General features: G+C 44.5%; 1 pseudogene; it reads left to right on the top strand.

The window, feature by feature from the left end:
- Positions 1-7,187: 7,187 nt before the first annotated feature.
- On the top strand, positions 7,188-7,323 carry LOC114616693 (annotated as a pseudogene).
- Positions 7,324-8,068: the final 745 nt, after the last annotated feature.

Below are 8,068 nucleotides of genomic sequence, written 5' to 3'. Positions count from 1 at the left end.
GGGACACTTGTCTACCTTCACATCCTCTTCCATATTCTCTGTGTTGTGCTCTAAGTGTTGTAGGTTACCCTTTGCCTAAATGTTGATTATAGACAGCCGCCTGCTTTGGAGTAGCTATGAACAGAATCTGTTACAGACAGATATTTGGAGAAGGAGCCCCATGCCTATCAGAGTGTAGAGAACCACATGGCATCACTACCACCCAGAACATTTGTCAGAACAATATTTAGGGAGCTGAACAAATAATGACAGATCTAAATGCCTGCACTGAAAATGGTACAAAAGTCTACGAAGTGGTCCGTAAGAAAAGCGCTTGCCTGAGACAAGATGCCGTAGAACTTGCAACTTGCCTTGGCTATACTAGACTTCAATAGCACCTTTATCCTCTGCCTTCAAGTCAGAGAAGGTTCGAGGGAAGTTCTACTATTAAATGAGGTGCTGCTTTCAGGATGCTCGAAGGCAGCCCCGTGCTCATCCCCGCAGCCAAAAGAAGACATTGCGCTGAAGTGATGCAATCACATTCACGCAGACTTCCAGCCTCGGAGCTGTGAAGTGGCCAAGGGAAGGCAGAATGTGTAATCCTTCTACTAATCCAGCAGATCAAAGGCAAGAGGTGATTTAAAACCACACTCTTATCCCCTGGGCAGGGAGGGACAAATCTGTCTCGGTTACAGGTAGGAAAAAAAAAAGGTTAAGCTTGCATGAGAATTAACTACTTTTTCAACAAAGAGGCAATGAGATGTTTCTCCTCTTACCTCATGGATTGCTGGGGTAAATGTGGAGACAAATGTTCATTTTCTTGGTCTCCAAGAAAGCAGTCAGGTGCTTGATGTGAGCAAGTCCCTGGCACCTTTGAATCGAGAGTTTGGATGCCCCAGCTAAAGGTGCCCAGTGCCTTGGGTTTTATGTCTGTGGGTCAGCTTAGACTGGCTCCTGATTCATCTACATGCAGCAGTTCTCAAAGAACATGGTTTACTTTATAACCGGATCCAACAAGAGTAGGCGTGGCATTAAATGATTGAGATACACCGAAGGTGTTGAGCTGCCAAGATAATTAAGAGAGACTGGTTTATGGAGCCAGGGCTTGGAACCAGAAGAAAAGCCTTCTTGTGTGACAGTGTCCACATCACATAAGTGAATGTACCAGGGTCAGGATGATCCAAAGTGGGAATTCAGAGTCTTCAAAGAGCCCCTCCAAAGTATCACCTGCCTGGTGACTCACTCAGCCATCCTAGAAGGTCGGGCTAACCTGACCTTCCAACGATCCTTCTTTGTCACTATAGGTATACAGCAATGTTGGTCTTTATAGCACAGATTCTCGAGGAGATAGATCAGCAGGGTTGAGACCCCATCTACCAACCTCTGCCCGAGGCAAATTACCTAGCGTTGCCTGATCTTAGAAGTCTGTATTGGGAAGTGATTGAGATAATACAGGAAGTGCATTGATATAAGTGTATCCCACTCTCTATTGTCACCCTGATATCTGATCCTAGACCCCTTCTAAGTTGTTGTTCTCGGTACCCCTTTAGGTTGCAATGTCCTCTCAGAACACTTCGTTACTGATCACCATCAGAAGCATCGGAAGGCCGCCATCGTGCAGGAAGAACAGTAGCCATCTAAGCACAGTCTCATTACCTGACAACAAGGAAACATCAGCCTCAACTCGGGAGTGGAAGCAAGGAAACAAGCAGAAGGTCCGAGAAGCACCTCAGCTTGGAGATGCTGTGCCAACGGCTCTGACACCATAGCTACTGTATAGTCATTTCATAGTTATTGAAACATTGCACCCAGATGGACAATAGATGCTCGCAAAGTTACAAGAGAATTGCAAGACTCAAAAGGCCTCTTCTCAGAATTTTGTAGATGAGAAATAACTGCTAGTGGACAGGAGACTCTTCCATGATGTAGCTTTCATCATGTTGATGTCAGTGACGAGCTGTCAATCATGTTAGAGTGGGCTTTTTGGGTAACGAACGCAGCTACCTGAGTCACTTACACTTCTATAAGTAAGCTTATACCTACCCTCCTGTAAATAACCCAATATCCACATTGGTTCAAGTTAGTCTTGGGTGAAATTGATTTCTTTTGTCTGTCACCAGTGTCCTTTCAGGGTAGAACAGACTTTTGTTCGTGGATCCCTGGGAAAAGTCGCACAGAAACTGCCTTATAGAGCAGAACTGACATGGGATGATATTTATAACAAGGATGAATTGGAAATTGATCCAGAAATGCATGGGTAACGAACAGTATCAGACTTCAGATATTTATTCGACCAGTTCGTGTCATAGACAAGGGAAAAGAATGTAGTCGATTGTTGAGGTCTTACATGTTGAGATGTGTTTGATAATGCGATCATCTTAAAAGGTGGAACCTGTAAGAGGTGGTGAAGTCATGAGGGCAAAGTCCTCAAGGATGGTATCCTGACATTTACAGAAGGGCTTGATGGAGTGGGTACATTCTCTGCTGCTGCCAGGACAGCGTATCCATCTGCTTCCACCCTTTCTGCCTTCTACTATGTGTGCCTATATAGACTAGGCACTCATATGACACAGAATCTAGCATTGGGCCCATCTTGGGCTTTCCAGTCTTTAGAACTGTATAAATAAAAAGTGCCCGTTGTTTGTGAAATACCCAGTCTCTTGTGTTTTGTTATAGAAATCCAAGCAGAATGAGGCACAGCTGTTAAGTAAAACCACTTTTGTCCTCATTTCCCATGTTAAGTTCAATATGAACCGTTTCCCAGGGAGCAGTCATATGGCACAGAGAAAAACAAGAACAGAGACTCAAAGCTCTCCCTAAGGGTAAACTTTACTTCAATACAAGCTTTCCTGAGGGCACTCTAATCCCCAGCTATGTGCTCCTGCCCCTAGGTTCATCCCTTCTCCTTGCTCCATCCCTCAGAGTGTGGCTCTCTTCTTAATTGTTAGATATCCCCAACCCCAATCAATGAAATATTCCCAAAGCCCAGGCCGACTCCAATCCAACTGGGGACAACCCTTAAAGACTTCAAATGCAAGTGGAACCATGCTCAAGCTCATGGCTTTGACACTGTATAGCAGGATGCTAAAGAGAAACCTTTCGTGCCCATATGGCTCTTCTTTAGCCTCTACAGTGGTCCAGGATACTTCCACCAACCTGCCTTCCCCCACTCCTTCATTCAGTCTTTGGTTACTTCTGCCTTTCTCTCATTTTTCTCTTGCATGGGCATATCAGCTACTAAAGCACTCACTCCATTAATCTCATCTTATGGTCTGTTTCTCGGAGGACTTGGAAAGGCACACTGGGCTGTTCAGATAAGACAGGGACCATCCCAGAGCTTGACAAGAGAGTCACTGGGGTCCTACAGAATATCTCAGGGAAGGAGATCTCACAAACCACCAACCCAAGCAGTACCCTCATGAGTCTACCCTCTGCCTGCCTGCCCTGTGAATTGTGGGTCTGCCTTTTCATCCTCCCAGACACTCAGCAGATGACTGTGGCAAGGCAAACATGTATACAAACACATAGAGCTCAAAGATAAACAGTGCTTATCAGACATGAAGAATAAGCCCCAAATGAGGGAAATAAACGTTTTCTTAATGGCCTCATTTATTTGTGAGGCAGGTGCCTCTTGCACAACAGTACCAGATTGTCTCATTAATATGCTAACCAGGTATTGACCTTAACTTTGTCCACCGCCCTCTTGTCCCCTACTGGGCCCCTTTGCACCTGCAGGGAATGACAAAGAAACCCGTTGCCAAGCAACGGAGGAGGGCAGGGCTGGTGCATTCTCCTAATTCTACAAATCTTGGTCTAATGAGTAAGTGAAGCCAACTGACCTGATAGACTGACCTGATAGATGCCCATGTGACTGCATGGTCCATCCCTTCTCCCACCGACTTTCTGCTCTAACTCCAGCCCCATTTGCCTATTTACCTCTTTTTGTAGCTAGGGAAAAGCCTTGGACTCTTCCATAGCACTTGGACTCAGAATGACGAGAGTGGCACCCAGTCTCCTGTCCTAGGCATCTAACCGTGCTGGCTTTGCTGACATCAAGAGATCTCTTATGAATCACCTCACCCCAGCACCTGAATATGATCTAAGTTAATAAATTTAGAACATTTTAAAAATATTGTCCCATGGCCAGTAAATATCCCACCAGATGTTGTTTGGAATCTATGTGCCTTAGGAAAAGACAGAAAGTCTATTCCTACAACAAAGGGGAGCAGTGGGAGATTTCTGGAACAGAGAGGACTTTGCATACCAGATCCAAACACTGGGCTAGAGGTGTAGGAGGGGCATGGAAGACAGCCAAGGTGCAGCTGCCAATCCCAGCAATGTTGTCAAGGTGACTTCCACTTGGTCAAAAAGAGGAAGAGAGAAGCTCACCAGACTGTTCAAGGACTCTGCACACAGCATCACAGTTCATCATTCGGGGACCCTTGGCTTTTACTGATACATAAACAGAGAGAAGATAATTGCTTCAGGATATATTCAATTTGTGGATAGACTGAGATTAAAATGCAGGCCGACCACTGGTGAGGAAGTACTCCCAGGGGCTGACTCATGGAGGGAATCATCTATGGAGCAGACAAAATGTCTCCCAGTGTGGGGATGGAGTTTTGAGTCTTTGTTCCTCCTCTGATCTAATTCATTAACAATCGCTTATACCAACGGTAGACTTTATAGATCCATAAATATTCTATGCAGAATTCATCCTTCGGGTAATGAGGGAAGAAATTTGGAAGAACCTTTAGATGAAAATATAATAGATTAAACAAATGTAGTTGTTTTAAAGACAAATGGAGTAAGGAATCCCAAAGGTAGAAAGTTTCAAGGAGGCAGAAGAGAGAAAACAGTAGTCGAGAGATTTTTACAAGGTTTGAGAAGCTGGTAAACAACCGAAGAGAACACGTCTGGAAATGCTAAGCTCGGGACCTGACAATGAGTTGAGTCCTCAGAGCACAAGCTGCAAGCTCCTGGAGGCCAAACCATAGGAGAGAAGACATAGATACCTCTGAGCAAGGCTGATATTTGGGGCTAAAAACAGGAATACTAGTTAAAAATCTTTTTAGGGCTGGGCATAATAGTACACATCTTTAATCCCAGCACTCAGGAAGCAGAGAGAGACGGAACTCTATGAGTTCAAGGACAGCCTGATCTACATAGCAAGTTCCAAGAGGGCCATAGTAAACTTGGAGAGACCCATCTTAAAAAGAAAAGAAAAGGAAAAAAAGAAAAGGAAAGAAAAAGCCTTTAGAAAACACGTTTCTCAGCCCAGGATTTGAGGTTTATTCTAGTGAAAGGGAGAAAGAGTGTGAACTTGCCTTTTTCAGTTACAGCTTAGAGTGGGCACAAGGCACTCTGCAATGTAGACTTGATGCTCTGTGCAAATCTGAACTGCCTAATAAAAGGTCCATACCTCCTTCCCCTACTCTGGGCTCAAGTGCTGGATCCTGGCCATTAGGAGCCCTAATAAGGAAACTCTGGTCTGAGAGGAAAAATGTCTCTATATCAACATCCTGGGGTCCCGCCACCTGGCAGGGTCAAATGCAATCCCTTCCTCACTACCTCAGTAAGCGCCACCTTCTGCAGTGCCAGGCAGCCAAGGGTCATCAGACATCTGAGAAAAGGCTCTCACATGTAAGAGACTCTGACAAAACCCAGAATGAATAGAGACAAAGCAAAAAGCAAAATAAATTGAGATGATACTATAGATTAGAACAAGCACAGGAAACGAGGGTGGTGGGGAGGATGCACCTGGAAATATAAATTCTTACGACAGGAAGAAAGATGGGAAACATAGCAAAGAAAGCTCAGGATAGAAAGGACACCAACAGAATAGGTTTGATACAGGAGATTAAGCATCTGAATGATGACAAAATGTGGTACTGTATATGGCCACCTGCAGATACATACAATAAATCCCATCACAGCTTCTGCTCCAAGACTGTGGTCCCAGGGACTGTTCTCAGCCATTGTCTGAAGCAGGGGCATCAAAATAGGGATGAGATTCAAGCAAGGGAATCCGGGTCAAAGATGGTAGCCCATGGGTGATATCCTCTTTAACTTTGCTTCTCTCTCTCTGCTACACAAAGGATGTGAAGCTGCCCACCTCATCCTTTGGGCTTTCCCAATTCCTCCCCATATTCTCTTATAGGCATAGCCCTTAACAAAATCTTTCTGTTGTTCATTTTTATTGGTTTAGTTTGGTTTGGTTTTTTAGAATCTCACTATGCCAACTTGGCTGGTCTAGAGTTTGCAATTTAGAGTAGCCTTGAACTCATAGAGACTCACCTGCCTCTCTCTTTCAAATGTTCAGATTAAAGTTATGTATATCCATAACATGCATTTCACAGAGAACCCAGACAGAACCTAGAAGTTCTGGAAGGAATGGGGAAACAAATCTGAGAAAATGTAAAACTCTCAGAATGTTTTAGTTATTTTTCTATTGCTGTGGTAAAAACACCCATGACCAAGGAAACTTGCAAAATAACAACATTTATTTGGGCATTACAGTTCCAGAGCATTAGAGTCTGTGACCATCATAACAGGAAGAGTGGCAACAGGCAGACAGGCATGGTGCTGGAGCAGTAGCTGAGAGTTCATACCTTGATCCAGAAGTAGAAGGCAGAGAGAACCATCTAGGAATAGTGTGCTTTTGAAGCCTCAAGTCTCATTCCCCAGTGACACACCTCCTCCAACAAGGCCACACCTCCTAATCCTTCCCAAACAGTTCCATCAACTGGAGACCAAGCATTCAAATTCACAAGCCTATGAAGGTCATTCACATTCAAAACACCACACAGAGTTAAAGTCCATGGCTTTTAAATTGAAAGAGTCCATTCAGAAATCAGAACCAAATAGTTCTAATGCTTACATCAAGGACATTTTATAGAAATATTTTCATTTCCCTTTTTATTTCCTTTTGATTTTCCCTTTTCATTTATTATTTTTTTATGGTCAAACAATATATTCTGACCATAAGTTACCCTCCCCTGCCTCCTCTCAGATCATCTCCACCTCCCCAGCCACCCAACTCTACAGCCTTTCTTTTTCACTTTCTTTATAAAACAAACAGGCAAAGAAACAAAGAAAACCTAAACTAACCATTATTTTAAATAAAGGAAAGACACAACACACACACACCACAAAATCACAAACCATAATATGGAAGCAAAAGACCAGTAAAAAAAAAAAAAAATTCAACCCTGCAGTGAGCAAAAAAACACCTTGTTGGTGATGGTGTCCTTACATCAGTCGGGAGCAGAGAGCAGTCTTTTGTTCATCCTAGCTTGATGCCTGGCTCAGTGGTCAAACCTGTCTTATGCCTAGGATTCATAAAAATCAAATCAAAACAAATCTATGCAGCAAAGCACAGGAGGAGGAAGTCAGACAGAGACCTGCAGACTGCCATGCCACCCACAGACCTGCCCTCCAGTGCATGACACAGGTGTGTCATAGACATTTGCTTAAAGACACACCACACAAGATGGATGGAAGATGTCTCCCAGGGGCCCAGCCTACAGTAGGAGCCACCACAATGTATGAGTTTGGTGTGACCATGTGGTGATCAGATGGGAGAGACAGAGAACTGGAGCAGCTTGAACATTATGAAGAGGTATGGAAACGGAGGTATGGCCTATTATGAGTGGCCAGCCCTGCTACCTGGGGCCATGGTGATGTCCCAGCCCAAGCTGACACTGAGGATCATGTCTAAGTCTGTGGCTACACAGCTGTAGGGATCAGTATCAATGTCTATATTACCCCTAGAGAACATGGAAGTGTCCTTGGGGAAAACAGGCTCCAGGGACCATGTGTATGTCTAGGGCCTGTTCGTAATTAGAGGGGATGCTCTCACCCCCCTCACCACCTGCAGTAGCTGGGCAATCTGACCCTAGGATCATGAGAGATCTCCAGCTCCGCCCCCTCACTGGCTATTACACTCTGGAAGGTGGCCACTGCACCATGCTTGGACAATACAGTGGAACTGGGATTGATGGGGAAGGAACGGTGAGCCAGCCCAGAGGGTGTGAGCACTGAAGAGCTATTCCAGCTCCTCACACATGGACTGTAGCACTTGGGAGAA

This window comes from Grammomys surdaster, unplaced genomic scaffold (genome assembly GCF_004785775.1).
Source record: "Grammomys surdaster isolate TR1022 unplaced genomic scaffold, NIH_TR_1.0 332988, whole genome shotgun sequence".
NCBI classification, from domain to species: Eukaryota; Metazoa; Chordata; class Mammalia; order Rodentia; family Muridae; genus Grammomys; species Grammomys surdaster.
This window is presented reverse-complemented; position numbering and strand designations above follow the sequence as displayed.